Source organism: Malaclemys terrapin, chromosome 22 (genome assembly GCF_027887155.1).
Source record: "Malaclemys terrapin pileata isolate rMalTer1 chromosome 22, rMalTer1.hap1, whole genome shotgun sequence".
NCBI lineage: Eukaryota > Metazoa > Chordata > Testudines > Emydidae > Malaclemys > Malaclemys terrapin.
Genome location: NC_071526.1, coordinates 16,572,574 through 16,591,366, shown reverse-complemented (window position 1 = coordinate 16,591,366; position 18,793 = coordinate 16,572,574). Strand labels below are relative to the sequence as shown.

At 41.1% G+C, this 18,793-nt stretch overlaps 1 protein-coding gene across 2 annotated transcripts in view; it reads left to right on the top strand.

Moving 5' to 3' along the window:
* KIAA0319L (KIAA0319 like) overlaps nucleotides 1-18,793 on the top strand; it is a 54,547-nt gene that overhangs the window by 2,947 nt on the left and 32,807 nt on the right. The window lies entirely within an intron of this gene.

Below are 18,793 nucleotides of genomic sequence, written 5' to 3'. Positions count from 1 at the left end.
ATTTCTGTGCCTCAGGGTACGTCTTCACTTACCGGAGGGTCCGGCGGCAGGCAATCGATGTTCTGGGATTGATTTTATCGTGTCTGGTTAAGACGCGATAAATCGATCCCGGAAGTGCTCGCCGTCGATGCCGGTACTCCAGCTTGCCGAGAGGAGTACGCGGCATCGACGGGGGAGCCTTCCTGCCGAGTCTGGACCCGCGGTAAGTTTGGACTAAGGTACTTCGAATTCAGCTAGGTTATTAACGTAGCTGAATTTGCGTACCTTAGTCCGAAGTGGGGGCTTAGTGGGGACCAGGCCTCAGTCTAGATTTAGCCCCTTGATTCATTTTAAATGTTTGAAGGGTGGGGTGTGTGAAATCTGTTAATTACCAGCCAGACATCCTAGCTAGTGAAATAGCCAAAAAACAACAATCCCAAAAACAACCCACATGCAAGTACCTGTGAGGAAGAGGGGGTTAACCACTGGTCTTCCTAGCAAAGTATGTCTCTAAGCTGTTAGAAAGGTAGGCTGACCTACACATTTTGTAGTAAAATGGTGATTTTACTAACCCTTTCTACAGCACTATTTTACTACTCTAAGGGCTTGTCTACAATTAAAACGCTACAGCAACACAGCTGATCCACTGCAGCACTTCAGTGTAGACGCTACCTATACCGACTGGAAGGGTTCTCCCTTTTGGCATAGGTAATCCACCTTCCCAAAATGTGGTAGTTAGGTTGACGGTAAGAATTCTTCCATTGACTAGCACTGTCTACATGGGTACTTAGGTCAGTTTAACAGCACTGCTCAAAAGGGTGAATTTCTCACTCCCCTCACCAAAGTATTTAAGCCGACCTAATTTTCTAGTGTAGACCTGGCCTAAGATGACAGTGCTGCTGACCTGATAATCTTTTAAATAAGGTAGTCAGTAGCAATCTCTCTGTAGCTCCCAGGCTACTAACAAAATTCTCCTTCAACCTGAAAAAAAAATTCTGTTCTCCACCTAGCTCATATGCATATGTGTGTCTGTCTTGCTCAGAGTTAAGAATCTTTTCCAAAAGAGAGGAGAAATGATACGGTGCAGAATCCCTTCATTTGATTCTGGGTTGAAAGCCAAAAAAGTTGGTTAACCTTGTAATGCTTAAAATCTCCACAAAGACAGTAAATAAATTCAGTGACCTGAATTTACTTATAGAATCAAAGCAATGTAAGTTTGGAAGGGACCTCCAGAGGGTATCAGGTCCCACCCCCTGTATTAAGGCAGAACCAAACATACCTAGATCATCCCTGACCGTTGTTTGTCCAGCCTATTCTTAAAAACCTCCAGTGGCGGGCATTCTACAACTTCTATGGAAGCCTGTTCCAGTACTTAACTATCCTTGTAGTTAGAAAGTTTTCCCTATAATCTAACCAAAGGCTCCCTTTCTGCAGATTAAGCCCATTACTATTTGTCCTACCGTCAGTGGACAGGGAGAACAAGATTGCTCCCCTCTTTATAACAGCCCTTAACTTATTTGAAGACTGTGATCAGCTCCCACTTCAGTCTTCTTTTCTCTAGAGTAAACATGCCCAGTTTTTTTAACCTTTCCTCATAGGTTTAGAAAACCTGACCTTTTATAATTTTTGTTTCTCTCCTGTGGACTCTCTTCAGTTTGTCCACATCTTTTCTGAAGCGTGGCACCCATATTGGACCCAGTATTATAGCTGAGGTCTCATCAGCTGCCAAGTAGAACAGGACAATTCCCTTCCTTGTCCTACATCTAACAGTACTGATAATACACCCCAGAACTATATTAGCTTTTTTTGCACCTGCATCACATTGTTGGCTCATGTTCAATTTGCGAACCACTATAACCCCCAGAACCTTTTCTGCAGCTCTGCCACCTGGCCAGTTATTCCTAGTTTGTAGTTGTGCATTTGATTTTTTTTTTCCTTCCTAAGTGAAATATTTTGCACTTAACCTTTATTGAATTTCATTTTGTTGATTTCAGACCAGTTTCTAATTTGTCAAGGTCATTTTGAATATTAATCCTGTTCTCCAAAGTACTTGCAGTCCCTCCCAGTTTGGTGTCATCTGTGAATTTTATAGGCGAACTCTCCACTCCACTATCCAAGTCATTAATAAAAATATTGAACAGTACCTGACCTAGGACTGATCCTTGGGGGACCACATTAGATACGCCCTCCCAGTTTGATAGTAAACCATTGATAACTACTCTTTGAGTATGGTATTTCAATCAGTTGTGCACCAATCTTATAGTAATTTTATCTAGATCATATTTCACTATTCTGCCTATGAGACTGTCATGCAGGACTGTGTCAAAAGCCTTGCTGGAAATCAAGAACGTCACGTCTACGGTTTACCCCCTATCAGCTAGGCCAGTAACCCTGTCAAAGAAGAAAATTAGATTGGTTTGACAGTATTTGTCCTTGACACTACCATGCTGGCTATTCCTTATAACCCTATTATCCTTTAGATGTTTACAAATTGATTGTTTAATAGTTTGTTCTAATATCTTTCCAGCTGTGGTTAAAAGGTTTTTGTTCTTATTTCCTGTTCGGACTTGGCCTCCCAAAACCCTGAAAATGAAAACTAAATTAGTTACTTGTGCAGGATTTTTCATTTGATGGGTTTTTGTGCATGTGTGTTTAAGATTCATGTTTGAGATTTCTAGATCGAAGCATTTTGTTGCATTTCAGGCTTTCCTGTTAGGAGTTTCCTGTTTTTAATAAAGTTTCAGAACCCAAAGCTGTTGATTCTGTATTGCTCTGAGCTTCGGGTACAGCATAGCAACATTTAAGGAGTAAATAAGAGTGTGTCTATATGAGACAGTGTTAATAGTATAAGCTAAGGTGTGAATTTAAACTGAGAGTTGTACCGATATAACTCTGCCCGCTGTGACACACTTTCTGAGGAACAAAAGTGCATTTTTTCAGTATAATTTACATACTTTGGAAGGGGTTTAAGCTAAATCAAACAAACTCACACTCACCCAAATAAGTGTTCACCTAATGAGTTATTGGTATAACTATACTGGTATAACTGGCAAACTTTTTCCATATAGACAAGCTCTAAATCATTAACCTGAACTTCAGTGTAAGAAGATAAATCTGAGTGTGTTGATTATCTAAATACCCTCACAGGATTGTAGAGCTTAGTGGCAATGGGCCCAAAAAAAAAAAAAGTCTAAAAGAGTTAACTATTATCTGGTATTTTTATAAGATAAAAACACTGGTACCTAAAACAGTTAAGAAATATTTATTACAGGGCTTGATAACTTTAGCAGAGATCTACTAACTGTGGCCCCAGTTCAGCACAGCACTTAAACACATGCATCTGTGCTTTGCTGAATTGGGCCCTGGAGGACTAAAACCAGCAGATAGATATGAAAGATGAAGTTGGGGGCTCCACCAGCAAGGTCCAAGGGCAATGGCCTGGTGAGAAGGCCAGTTTTATTGCCTGTCTTAGCTACTGGGAATGTAGAGGGTTCTTGGATTTTTAGTAGGCTGCTGTCTCAGGACTCCATCTTTCAAATCCAGCCTTTAGCTATTTAGGGGTATGATAAATGTAAATCTTCTCCCTATTCTATCAGGTGGATCAGAGAAAAGAAATTTCTCTCCCTTGTCCTCCACCGCACCTCCCCAATCCCAGAGCTTTATGCCTGTTTGATGAGATGAGGGAAAGTCTTCACTACTCTACCGTACCCCTCAGCCTCTTATTTTTTGTGCATTATCCTCCTCAGTAAATAACTCCAATGCCTGCCTCTGTTGCCACTCACAGTTCTTCGTAGCAGCAGTATGAAATTGATATGGTTCTTGATAATTTCACACTAAGGCTGACTGACCAGTCAGTAATTTTACTCTATTGCTGCTTGGCAAAGCTCTGAGCAGCAGTAGAGGTACTGAAGCTGTCTGTCTGCAGACTCTGGAGGGTAGCCATGGTTGACATTTGGAAGCTTGTGTTTGTAACCGTAAGCACTAGATATTTTTTTTTTTTTTTTTAATGACTGAAAGCTTAAATTTTGAATAAATTAATCCTTGTTCATCAGGGAGAACTTCCAATTCTCCACTAGTGTATAGTCAATTGCTTGCTTTCCAGCTCCATTTTATTGCAATTAAAAAAGCAACAACTCATTGTTAAGAAATGATTGAACAGTTGCAATATGTAATTATTGAATAAGGTGCTTTTTATGGTGCCACAGTAGCTAGTTGTAGTTGTGCAATTACAGCAAGGTGTGAGAGGTGGATTTTTGGTTGACATCAAGATAACCTGAACAGTTTTCCTCTGGACTTATCTTTCTGCGTGTGCAGCAGATTGGTTCCAATTAACATTATTGTATCCCAAGAACATTTGAATTAAATGTTTAGCTGACTCAGCACCAGCAAGCAAAAGTAAATCTTGAACTAGTTCTACTGGTCCTGCTCATGCATTACTCCAAACCACTGCACTTTGACTTGATTGGCATTCCCTATTCAAGAGAAACCAGGATTGGAGTAGAGAGGATGCTGTGGGTCAGGACTGTAAAGCAATTGCAGTTGTGTGTAGTCACTTGACTGGAGTAGCAGAAAATGCTGTAGGTCATGTTTGAGTTATTGCAGGGCGGTGTGAGTAGAATCTCGCAAAGCTCTATCCATGGTATAGCTGGTTAAACCAGTGCTATTAGTTGGTTACTGATTTACTGTACTGACTTTGATAGTAATCTGATTGCATTCAGACTGACCGTTCCTTTAGGGGATTCTAAATTAGGTCTCTAACAAAGAAATGGCTAGGGCCCAAGTATTCCCAAACAGGAGAGAGCCTATATCAATGAGTTCACTAATGTCAACAATTAAAGCACAGAGGGTGCACTTCTAACTCATGGCCTTGACGTTCCATGTAAACGCTGCATATTCTTAGACCTCCTACAGAATTTGATGTTGTGTGCAAAGATTTAGTGTAAGCAGTGCAAAGTAACTCATTGTTGCAAGAGGTTGAATTTTGATAAACGACTGTTTAAGTAGTTTAACAAAAGAGTTCTGTGGTCAGGCTCAAACACTGCTAGAGATCATCTAAAATCTGAGACTGTCTCTTTGGCTAGCAAAATACACACTTGGCTGTTCTGTAGTGCCTTTCCTTGCACTATTTCAGAGTAATTATTGATGGGCTATTTGAGGCAGCAACAGCTGTGACTTGCCCAAGGCCATTGGCAGAGTCAGCATTAGAATCCAGGACTCCTGATTCCCAGTCCTCTGTTCTGACCACCAAATCCTACTGCTACAGATACACACATGAATGTTGTTCTACAATGCACTAAGACTTTAGACGGCCAATTAAAACTCTTCTTGTACCACAACATGAAATTTCTTCTGTTTTTGTTTCTGTATTTCCTGCTCAGCTGGATATAGTCTCCATGACTTCCCTCTGAGGGGAAATTGGAAAGACTGGGACTGTTCAGAGAGAGGAAGGAAAAAATGAGGTATAGCAAATAATGAATGGCATAGAGCAGATACACCGGGTAAATAGAAGCACCCATTTATATAATGCAAGAACTAGGGGGCATCTAATGAATTTGGAAGGCAACACATTTAAAAACAAACAAAAGAATATTTGTTCACATAGGCAGTTTATGAACTTCATTGCCATGCGATCTTGCTGAGACCAAGAGCTCAATAGGACCAACAAAGGATTAGACAAGGTGTATGGATAAGAAAATTCACAGGCTAAAAAAGCTATAAGCTAAAAAGCACGCAGCGCTGAGCACACGGACCACAGCTCTCCTAACAAGCACCCAGCTGCAGGCAGGCGAGGCCAGGGAACATGTGTTCTGTTTTCACTCACAGTTAAAAGCCAGGTAAGAGCCTAGTTTAGCCCGACTCCCTCCACCATCCACACAGAAACCTCTATCCTGGGTTTGCAGGTACGTTGCACCCTTCCCAACAGGGGAGGAGGGGGCTAGAGCAGGGGTAGGCAACCTATGGCACGTGTGCCGAAGGCGGCACGCAAGCTGATTGTCCGTGGCACTCACTGCCTGCGTCCTGGCCACCGGTCCGGGGGGCTCTGCATTTTAATTTAATTTTAAATGAAGCTTCTTAAACATTTTAAAAACCTTATTTACTTTACATACAACAATAGTTTAGTTATAGATTATAGACTTATAGAAAGAGACCTTCTAAAAACGTTAAAATGTATGACTGGCACGCGGAACCTTAAATTAGAGTGACTAAATGAAGACTCGGCACAGCACTTCTGAAAGGTTGCCGACCCCTGGGCTAGAGCCTGAGCTTCATTTTAATTCAGGCTGGAACCTGCCCATTTTGCAGTGAGCACACAGGCCAAGTCACTCAAGTTTTGGTAGTCCTCCAGCGCCCCTTCCACAATTCCCCCGAAGGCCAGACACATTCTCCCACAACTGACTTGGAAATAGTCCTAGGAAGTCTCAGCACAAAGGACCCTGGCATATGCCCCTAGACACCACAGCAAGTGCAGAAACAGTGAGGACACAGTGACGTGTATAGGGCTGTGCTGAGGGAACACTTGTACCTGGGCTAGGCTAACCTGGGTGCCAGTCACCTAAGTTAACTGCAATGAGGACACACCCACAGAGACAGCGAGAGCCCCTGCTGTGAGCACGGTAGTCTTTCTCCCAGCCAGAGATGGGGTTAGCTGGGCTGAGGGGAATTTACAAAATCTGTCGAGGAAAGATCAAGGTGTAAGGAAGACCCTGATGTATTGGCCTTTTATTGTTTTTACCCTTTGCTCTACAAGCTTTGTATCTTTGTACAATGCTTTGTTTCAAAGGCACTGTTTTTGAATCATTTTAATCAACTCCCTGGTCACAGGTCCCTGGAGTGAAAGGGCTGACCGATACCAAATGCAGTTGGACAGGTGACATTAACACGGTTAGGAAACTGGGGCTGTTGCCCAGAGACCCAGTCCCAGAGTGGGTGGACTGCATGGGTCTGCCAGAGTGAGGTGCAGGAAGCCCTAATTTGTCACCTAAGAGATGCACTTGAGAGGGGCTAAAAGTGATATAAGGCACAGTTCATCTTGTAACCATGACAGATGTAATTTCTTACGCTGAGGCTATAAATCAACCTCCAACTACTGGGGGAATGAAGAAAAACTGCAGGGTTTCTTGTCTCTTTCTCTGAAGCAGCTAGTGCTGGCCACTGTCAGAGGTAAGATACTGGGCAGATGCACCCCCGGTCTGATCCAGTCTGGCACTTCCTATGTTCCAGTATTCCTCTACTGCTGCCCAGTCTTGCATGGCAATCAGCATAAGGAAACTGGCAGGCGAGCATTACCTGGAACAGTTTTGCCTGAAAACAGCTGGGTAATGCAAACATTTCCTATCCTTTCCTCCACTTTCTCAAATTTGGCAATACTGTTATCGCCTGCTGAGTGATGCTATAATGAGGCTTTACTCATTTACACAACAAAATGGTTATTGAATTCTGTCAATATCAAACTCCAGTAACGGTCCAAAACTTGTTATGCCACAATTTAAATTGGCTGTGTAGGTTTAATAATATTTGCAAGAGACTCTGTCTGAAGAAATCACTGAGATCTTTTGAAATGAACCGTAAAAACTGGCCATCAGCCCTCTCCGTTCAAGACCGATGTTGTCTGTTTTAAGTGCACTTCAGGAAAAGCTTCAGCTTTTAAGTCTTTATTGTAGTTACCATAAAAATACTAAAATTCCATTTTCAGTCGAAATATCAGAGTTTGCTCAAAGATGCCGGTACATTTGTGTGCCATGCGGAGATGTCATGACAACTTTGCGCTATGGGCAATGAGTCTAATTTCATTTAAAGCTTGCTTTAAATTACTAGCACCTCCGTTTCTTTCCAGGAGCTACCACAAAAAAAGAAAATGGGTTAATGAGAGAGCCTTTTAATTGTACAATTTACTTTGTTGGATAATGCGTTTTATATTTTAAAGGACCAGGTGAGATACCCAGAAAATATCCTGCAGGAAATAATCCTGCATTTGCCACATGAAGCTGGATTAGACAGGATCTAATAGATCACTTCTGTGATTCTACAAACCCCATCTTATAACATTACACGTTGCTTGTGTGCATGGGTTTTGTGAGTCTCATCAAAGATCATGAGAATTGTATAGTTAAAAACCCAGTATATTTCTATATGCCCTTTGCACTGTGTAGAGTACTGTAAATGCACTGTTTCATAAATGCAAGCTCTTTCCATGAGCTGAGTAAATTGGGTTTTTAATTATCCATGTGCAATAGTTGGAAAGCTGTGTTGGGTAACCTGATGCTGATGTTGGGTAAAATATGGTGCAGGTGAATATTAGTAGAGCTCTGAAAATTAAAACTTGACCAAATGCAGTTTTATTCTCTGCTTTGTATTTCTGCACCTTCCAAGTGCCAGCCAATTAAAAAGAAATGAAATGCTCTGTATGCATTGCCCTGGGGTCATCTATGCTGACGCGATTGCACTGGTGTATCTTGGAGATGTTTATTAGGATTCAGATATGAGTTCTTAGAGGAACGTAATTTTTTTTTTTTTTAGGGTGATTTGCCAGGGGAGATGTTTTCTCAGGAACCGTTTTTATTATGTTTGTTTTTTTTAAACACCTACTGTTCATTCAGCTTTGGCTCAGGCACATACAGGAGTCTATGGACAGATACCCATGTATTTTTTTCAGTGGGCTTTGGTTAAAGCCTGGAATTCCTAAGCACAAATTTTCCCCTGCAGAAGTCCCAGTGAGCTAGGGATAAGATCATCCCAGGATAGGGACAGGTGAGCAATGTACAAAGGGGATGTGGTGGAGGGGTGTAGTCTTCCAGAGGCAGGGAAAAAATCCATTGCTGCCCTGCTTTCAAGTCACTTAATGGTTATTTGGCTTAATTAGAGAGCGTTCTTCGCTTCCAACAGCAAGTGTATTTTGCACAGTTAAATAAAAAAGCCCTCAAGACAGGCAAAATTCCTCTTGATATTCACAATGATGGTTTTAGTCTTTAATCTCTGTAGTACAAATCAAAGGACTGAAAGCTTTGTGCTCGCAATAAACTTGTGAGAGCTGAGAATTGTCAATTTCAGATTGTAATGTGCATCCAATCACCACCCTCTTCTCCCCCCACACATTAAAAAAATATTTTTTTTTATGCTCCTTCCCTTCCAACATGACGAACACTTCAGGTTACAGCGGGGTCATTTCCCCTGCTAGACTCCCATGATTCCCTGTCAGTGTGATCACCATCCAAGCACTTCAAAGTGTAATGAGGTCATATGTTTCCCCCAGGCAGGGTGCTGGTCTGCTTGCTCTTTGAGAAGGAACTTTATGTTGATAAAGTGTGACAACAATGATGCTGGTTTAAAAGGTACTGTTGTCAACTTAGCCTTCTGTTGCATTTATTCAGTGTTTCATTTAAAAATAGCAATCGGACTCTGCTTTGTTAGAAACCTTCCCCTCCCCTTTTCTATCTTCTAAATGGAGGGTGACCCCAGAGTTGCTGCCAAAAGAGATTTAGAGCAAATTCTGTTGTCTGATGTTTTCCTTCACTAGTCGTGCTGCCCATTTATTTTCAATTTGCATTTGCTGGGAAGACATTAAAAATAAGTTGGAAATAAAACAGCCTCTTCGTTCTTCCCTACATCTGGAGAACAAAATCACCTTTCAGTTGGGTTGTTTTTAGATTAAAGTTACCATTTGGGGGGAATGGACTATTTGTTTGGAGTAACACATCCTTTGAATAAAACATTAACATCTGTAGAGCAGCATTTAACTTCACTTGGTTTACCTATAATTCCCTGTTTAGATGGTGTGGAGGTCACTGTGACCAGATGCTTTCAATGATTGACATCATAACTGCAGAGTTGCTGCATCGTTGCAAAATTGCATGCACCCAGTTACTTGGGACAGTTGAGAAAAATATAATTCCCTTTATCATTGGAATAAGGCTTGCAAAGGAGACTCTGTACCTAGCTGCTAGATTTTCATGGTGATTTTGCAAGGCTGGGTTACTAGCCCTCTCAGTTAAACTGTAGTTCAGGACCGGGGTAAACTTCCAATTTTAGCACCAAAAAAAATTCTCTCACACACGAGTAACTTTGGTGGCTGTCCAGTATGTGGAATTTAGGTTTCCCTATACTTGTGGCTTTGAACATGACCCAGGTCAGCAGAAGGCATCAAGGAATTATAGTTAGAACAAAGAAACACATGACACTTCATGTTTGTTTGCCTCTCTCATGCAAGGATCACAGAGCATTTTACAAAGGTAGATAAGAATTATTTTCATTTAATAGCTAGGGAAACAGAGGCACTGAAACTTGAACTCTCCTTCTCCCTTGCCTCAAAACACACACATTCTACCTGAAAAATCTTTGCCAAATGTAGAACCCTTGTTTTCTTTGGAGTGGAGAAGGAAGGGGGATGAACGTTTTACATGGGGGAGAGGAGGAAGTATTTTCTAACCGTTCCCTTTTAAGGGAAGTTGAAAGCAATGTTAAGGATGGAGTAGTAGCCTTCTGCTTGTCGCAACTTTCCTGCTTGTCTGTTACATCTATAACAAGCATCACTGTGTATAACGCAGTACGACCGTTTCTCATTTCTAAAGTGTCCATCCCTGTAGTAGCCGCACACAATATGCAGAATCATTAGACTATTAATATGTAACTCACACTCTTGTGTTCATATTTTAGGGAAAAACGCAGAATTTGTCATCCATTAAAAGAAACAGAAGTTATAAAGTTTCCAGCAGTCAAGAGGACCTTGCCAGAGAGGCAGGGAGCCTGCTTTTTGGGGTGTGTCAGTCTTTGCACAGTGACATGGTTTGTAAGGTAATCTCCCAGTGACCCATTATCTCTGGGGCATTGTAACAATCCCTTAGGCCATTAGTCTATTTTAGGGAGTCCTTAATCTGCAGAGCTTTGAGGATAGGGAGCCTTTAATCCATTGATCTGTGCATGCACTCTTCAATTTTTCATGCTAAAAACGTTCATAGGCAAAGTAGTGTGTTGTGCGAGCTGTGTGTACCTGATCTAAGGATGAAATAACTTGTCTTTTTAAAAAACACTCGAAAGAACCACCGTAGTTTACAATGTGGAATAATCACCTGTACAGTCAGTCACATAACTGCAATAAATAAACCCTGAAACTAGAAAACTGAGGCTTTTTCCTCGGCTCAGACTAAAAATTGGTCAAGCTGACTTTTTTCCCCCCTCCAAAATTTGATGATAAAATTTTGCTCCAGTGATTTATACATCATAAGTCAGGTCTCAGCCTAAGGCAAATTTTTTTTATGACACAGAACACTCTGAAATGAGAGGTTTATAATGGGTAAGCTGACATAACCTTTACTATAGTGACTCTAGCTGCTGGAATCACACTTCTTGTTACCCTCTGAGTTATTTCCTGTATATTCCAATTTACTGCCACTTCATTTAATCCAAAAGCCCTATAAATGGGTCCATTAAATAAATAGTTTTCAAACAAGTCTTACAGCCATTCATTCTCAAACTTTTTAGTTGTAATGTGCAATTATAATGTAAATTATAAATGGCTTTTATCCGCCTTTATAAAGGGGAGACTAACAACCAGTTTTGGCTAGTGGGTAACTCCCAATAAAAGCCAGAGATGACAGATGATCGTTTATTAGGATTTCTTAAATCATCCTTGTGTTTCCTTCTCTGCAAGATTTAGGGTTTTTTTGTTTGTTTTATTTTTAAACAACAATTCAACACTTTAATTTGAAAGTTGATTTTTTTTTTTTTTTTTGGCACATTACCAATACCACGTCTTCACCATTCAGTTTTCACTGCAAGTAGGTCAATGAAAAAACTTTTGTTCATATTTGGTTTCTAGTCTTTCTTTTTGTGGTTCGCAGTGCTTCAGTGGTTAGGTTTCTGGTTGCTGTTTGATTCATAGATTCATAGATTATAGGACTGGAAGGGACCTCGAGAGGTCATCGAGTCCAGTCCCCTGCCCACATGGCAGGACCAAATACTGCCTAGACCATCCCTAATAGACATTTATCTAACCTACTCTTAAATATCTCCAGAGACGGAGATTCCACAACCTCCCTAGGCAATTTGTTCCAGTGTTTAACCACCCTGACAGCTAGGAACTTTTTCCTAATGTCCAACCTAGACCTCCCTTGCTGCAGTTTAAACCCATTGTTTCTGGTTCTATCCTTAGAGGCTAAGGTGAACAAGTTCTCTCCCTCCTCCTTATGACACCCTTTTAGATACCTGAAAACTGCTATCATGTCCCCTCTCAGTCTTCTCTTTTCCAAACTAAACAAACCCAGTTCTTTCAGCCTTCCTTCATAGGTCATGTTCTCAAGACCTTTAATCATTCTTGTTGCTCTTCTTTGAGAGAGGTTAACATCCAAGAAAGCTGTCTTCATTAAATTAAAAAATGTAATGCAGATATTACTAGTTCATTTTGCAGAATGTATTGTTTAAATCTAAATTTTAGCTATAAGTTTGTCCTTTTATACATGTAAATACTCATAGTTGTCTTCATATAGGTTATTTTTTAAAAGTGCTATCATATTGTATAGTACCTAGTACCCTCTCATTTTAGAATTCATCCATCTTTTTTGGTTTTTGGCAAAATCTTGTGTTGAAATCTCTGTGGTTTAGTTTCTTTAACAAATGACATTTTAAAGGCTTTTTAATAAAATTATTCTTAATCATGCTTATTACAGCAGTGTCTAAGGGACAACCAAGAAAGGGGCCCCATAGTGTTGAGTGGCATACAAATTAGAGTACTAAGTGGTCCTTGCCCTGAGGAGCTTACAGTCTAATCAGACAAGGCAGACATAGGTTGGGGGAAGCAACAGAGGGTCCTGTGGCACCTTTAAGACTAACAGAAGTATTGGGAGCATAAGCTTTCGTGGGTAAGAACCTTGGGGGAAGGACTAGAACACGCAAGCAGGGTGAACTATGTGATAGTAGCAAACCTCGTGTTAGTTTTGGGTGTGGCTTGAACTAATGGAGTTGTATGTGAAATAGAGATGAAAACCATGATGGATTGTCCCCCTCACTGCATAGCCTCAAGAAAAGGTATTAATCTACTCCACTTGGAGAAGAAAATCCCACCTGCTTTAATAATTGCCCTCTGAAGCTGCTTTAAACATTGTAGAGTCCTCGAGGTTTAAACAGGTGGCTTTCTTAAAACATAGCTGATACAAGTCATTTCCATTCAAAAACCTCTAGTTATACGTTAGTTATTTAAAAAAAAATGCATTTCAGTCTGAAATGTGAAAAACAGGGTCTCAGGCAGATGCATTCTTTATATTAATTTTTTCACCTTACCAAAATAAATATTTGTTTTTAAATTGCATGAAGGGGGAGAGGGACAGCCTCAGAGACCTGTTGGTGGCAGGCAAGCTTTACAGTTTGATCACCAAGTTATGAAGTTCTTTGGGCACACTGCTGGAGAGGGATGTTGCCCCAAGTGATGGGTGGACCAGTCACAGAGAGACAACGGGGACTTAAACAGATACTGGTTCCTAATGCTAATTTGAATGGCGGCGTGGGGTCAAAGGTTGAGTCTAAATCTTCTGTTTCCCATAGAGGTGGCGAGCATGCAGAAGGTGGTGCCTTGTCCCAGCTGAGAAGAGGAGTGTTTCATGTTGCTACTGTGGTGACAGGCATGCTGACTAATTGAGGGAAGAATCAGCACTCCCAAGGGTCCTCCGCATAGACATGGTGTTACGAATAGCCTGATACAGAGTGGGACAACAGTGCTGATGCTGTTCCAGGTCAGGAAGGAGCAATATGTTAGGAAGGGGGAAGATGGAATGTGTAGCCCATTAAAAGCGGATCCCTTGCAGGCTAAATGGTACGTTGTCCAGACAGGAGGACATAGAGAGGTGGAAATCAGTTTGTGGAGGCCTTGTCTCCCAAAAAAGTGAAAATTCCAGATCTCAGACATTTCCCCACTTTGCTCATTTGTTTCCCTAGCGCTGACCTGAATTTGATGGGTTAGTTGATATGGCTCGCCACTGATCGCATCCGACCAGAAGATTGATAGGTTCTTGTCCAATTCAGACTACAGGGTCCTAAAACTCAGAGAGTTCTATGTCGGGAGAGGACTCTCAGGGTGCTTGGCAAAAACGCTTGCACTGAGGACAGTACCAAATTGATAAAAACTTCATTGAGATTAACAAAAGGATAATGCTATGAAACTTATGACTGCAAAGCAGTAAAAGAATTCCAAAACTCCTGGTGGTAGCATTCCTATTATAAGTACCTTAACCTAACAAACTCTCACCCTTCCTTGAGGACCCGGTAATAGGAGGTGAAAGACCAGCCTTACTCCTGGCATGCCCGATAACACGATGATTCTGGCTTTCCCAATAGTTAGGAATGTTGAGTAGTTATACTATACTACACAAGCTGAGCTGATAGTATGATAGAAGATAGAATGATGGGTAGATAAAAATATAGTCTATAGAATATAGGAGAACAAAGAAGAAAAAGCCCCCTAAGATATTCTTACATGGTACTTTATAGGATCCTGACGCTATATAATTCAGGCCCAACCTACTATATCTAAATCTTGTTTCCGTACCCTAAGAAGTTTATGGGTACACTTATCCTATAGGTTAGTGGATTATGACACTTACTTTCTACATATTAATAAGGATTATTTTACTCCAAAAACTGCCAACCTAGGCTTTCCTGGCGACTTCCAGGTTTGTGGTATATCCTGCAGTTACCAACCGGTTGCAGACACCGGATAAACCTGTTCAGTGTTGTGTGTAGTTCCTCTCTTTGGTTCCCCACAGTTCAGGGACCGTTTCTATCTGTGCCAAAGATTGCCAGCTTTTATGCTGACTTATTCTTAACTGATTAAACTTTGTTATTTAGCAGATCTTACCGGATACAGGCTGGTAGGCTTCTTGCATTTCAGCAAAACTTATTCTATGTATAATTATTAGGAAATACATCATATGCCTCGACACATCCTAAGTTCATAGGAATTACTACTGATAAAATATAAGAATCATGTATGAAATAGATTAATTCAGAAAGAGAAACATATTCTATGATACGGCTGGCTGGATTAGTAGGATATAATAGCTAGCAAAGTAATCCTATGGGCTACACTAGTTAAAGCCAAAGTGGTTTTAATCAACTTCCATGAGGTTCTCTTGCCTCCCTTTTTTTTTTTTTTCCTCTCTCTCCCCAGGGAAGCACAATGGGTGACTTTGCTAAAATGACTCAGTCCGACTCGAACCACCCATATCCGAGCAATTCCAAGTATCCATTCACACGCTACTCATGTTCTTTATTTTATTGCTTTGCGTCAAGGAGGGGTCTGAGTCTTTGCTTAGGATTTTTTCCAAATCAGACCTTCTGAATGCAGGTTTCTCACAGTGAAGTTCTGCTTACAAGTCTTCTGTTCTCCCTATAAAAGTCTTAGTAAAAATATCCACCTGCAGCTGTTGGAAATATTCCAACATGGCTTAGATGTGAATTGATAAACACTGGTGTGTCTGCAGCAACTTGTATTTTAACTTTGCTCAGTATGTTTGTTTCAAGGCAAGTGAAAGTCTGCAGGGACTTGGATAAATGGATTATTTTTGTTGTACCTGCTGCAGCTCCTTTGTATCAAATCAGAATCTTAGTTATCTTCAGTACTAAGTTCTGCCACGACAGCTGAGAGGGACCAATGTAGGGTTGTTCCCTATCCTGTATTTTCTAGTAGATTATCCATTTTAATATTAGGTATATTTTCTTTCTTTTCTCATAGAGCTGGAAGGGACCCCAAAAGGTCACTGAGTCCAGCCCCCTGCCTTCACTAGCAGGACCAAGTACTGATTTTGCCCCAGATCCCTATGTGGCCCCCTCAAGGATTGAACTCACAACCCTGGGTTTAGGAGGCCAATGCTCAAACCACTGAGCTATCCCAACAAGAGGTCTGGTCCTTCCCAGGTGCAGAACTGTTCTGGATGTACTTGATTTTCCCTTTCACAATTTCATTCCATTACTGTTTGTTATGCTCCCTTGAATCACCCTTCATAATTCCTCTCCATTCTCTTCAAATATGTTCAGCTGGCTGTCGGCTCTCCGTTTGCATGCCTTAACTACGCTGTTGTTAATTGACATGCACGTTGAGTCCCTGAGATGCATTTTCGTAAAAAGCTAGCCCCTTGCCATGTTTAGCAATATTATATGGTGTAAATGGTACACTAGAGGAAGCTATCTCCTCTTCGGTGAGGGAAGCACTTTGGTGTTCCAAGACCGTGACAAGTTTCTGGCCCTCTGTATGTGATGCCAACCTACATTAGAGAGTTCAGCAAAGAATGTTGCCTGGCAATCTTTACCCTGATCCCAAAGCCTGGAAATCCATACACATTACCAGCAAACAATGCGCTCTCTAAACCTTTTCAGCTGCTGGTGGCTTTCTGAAAGTATGTGGTCCTTTCCCCATAGCAGCAAACTGTGCATAATCCTCAGTCATAAGTGAATAGCCGGCATATGGGGGTCCGTATATAAATTTCTCCGTATGTGTAGACTGCAGAGCCTGATGGTTTAAATCTAATAGACTATTCTCTAACAGAAAGTGCCTTCTAGACAGGCTAGTATATTATGTTTGAATCCTACCATGATATTTTAATCTTCAATTTTAATCATTGTTCTGCATGAAGAGATGCAGACTTTAAGTTGTTGACTCAAATGTTGTCACCGCCCTCCCATACAGGAAAATGTGACCGTCCTCTGATAACAATTGATACACAACCGTACCACATCCTTCTTGGATTACCAAGCGACTTTGTTTAGACAGTGGAACCTGCGCTTGTTCATGAGGAGCAGTGATTCTTTCACATGACTTTGTATCTGGGATTCCTGTGGTTTTATTTAATAGAAATTTCACACAAATGTACTTGCAATAAAGCGGCAACCACTTATTACAAGAGAATACACATCCTAGAAGAAGGCAGCATGAATGCCAAACTACCTTGTGTATGGGGGAGAGGAGGCGAGGGAGGAGGTGTGGGAGTAATATTCACCACAAATGCATCTGCTCCCAGTAATCATCCAGAAACTGCTTCCAAATAAAATCATAACTGGGAATTTTCTCGCCATCTTGGCCTTGTCTAATGGAGCATTAATCAGCACCTCTAGACAACATGTCTTCTCTACCTCTTCCTCAGAATAGACCTTTACTCTCTAAATTAAAAAGTTTGCTTCTGTGAAAGTGTACATTTTGCAACATTTCTGCAAGTAATAGCTCCCCTGTGGGGAACCTGAGCCACAGATAAATGAAGCAGACCACAGAAAGAGTCATGGCACAGCCAGAATTAGGACTTTGAGAATCTGGCTTCCAGTCCCATTCTGAGCCCACAAAAGCACATGACCTTTCCTGAATACATTTTTATACATCCTGTAAAGCTAAACCTATTTCGCATGTGGGCTGTAACTTTTTCTTTTCTTTTTTTTTTAAGTGAAGCTATATAGTATCGCTTATTTTTATTAGAAAAATTTAGCACGTGTCTCCTTGTGTTACTTATGGTTGATGTCACCGCACTGCAAAGTGGTATAGTGGATGGACTGAATATTTTGCACCTATTGTACTTGTCAAGTGAACTCAATGCGGCTGACAACGGGGAAAGAACTCAGTGGCCCAAGGTGCATTGTGCGGCTGATAACCTAAACTTAAAATATTTAGTCTCTTCAGTACAAGGTTAGAACATCTCCTTAGCCAAGGCTTGTGCTGCAGTCAGCCAACCTAAACATTCTTGATGCAAAGTATCTGCAGCAGGACAGCAACTTTGCATTGACTTAGGCTTCAGAGCCCTTCTACACTGAGGTACCATATATAAACATGCAGGCAGATCTGGATACAGAAGAGCCGCCATGTGTTTAAAATGTTTACGGTGCTATTGCCAGAACTGAATCTGTTTGCTACAGGTCACGCACCTCAGAAGGTGAGGGACATGAGTGTGTACGTCTTCATTTCGAGATGCAAAAAAGAGTATTAATCTTATTAATACTTATGTGGTGCTTTACAAACATTATTATAGCCTTAATGCACCTGTGACCTCGGTAAACTCTAATGCTGTTTTGCAGAAGCATATATTAAGGCACTGAGATTGAGCAGTGAATCCAAGGTTATGCAGCAAGTTAACAGCAGATCCAGGAATGGAACCCAAGATTCGGGACTTTGGTCTAACCACTAGACCACACTGCTTCTCATAACTCAACTGTCCACATTTTTACTCAAAGCAAATATCAACTGGGTTGAGAATGAAAGGTCATTTCAATTCTTTCTACCCCGTGCTATGCTGAGGTCTCAGAACTCAGCACTAGTTACTGTGGTTGAAGTTCCCTCATTCTGACAAGAATCTCTGGAACATGGCTGCATCCTCCACGGAGCAGTGGCCTGGCCAGGTTATCCCCCAGCTTGGTTTGTCACCACATTGCCTGACATGACGATTTATAAAATCCCCTTCTGAGTTCTAACTTTTTAAGTAAAATGGTCTTTTAGAAAATCAAATGGGTGGGGAGTTAAAAACCCAGGTATCCTTAAAATAATAGAAGCTGCTTTTATACGTCAGCTGTCAAAAGTGATGTACTCAGCTTTGCTCAGTCTGCAGGGTTTTGCTGTTACGTTGGTGCAGCCCATAGCTGGTGGGGGAAAGCTTGATTCTGATGCTTTTGGTGACTAATAACATTTGTATCTATGTGCTGTGGGAGTTTTTTAATCCAAAAGGGGCCTCGGTGTAGAGAGCTGGACTTACCAGCCCAAAATGAGCACTGAGGCAACTCCAGCTCCTATCAGAAACTAGATGTGCTGCCTAGCATTACTTTGCCCTTCTGTGATAACTTCCAGAGAGTTACGAGCAAA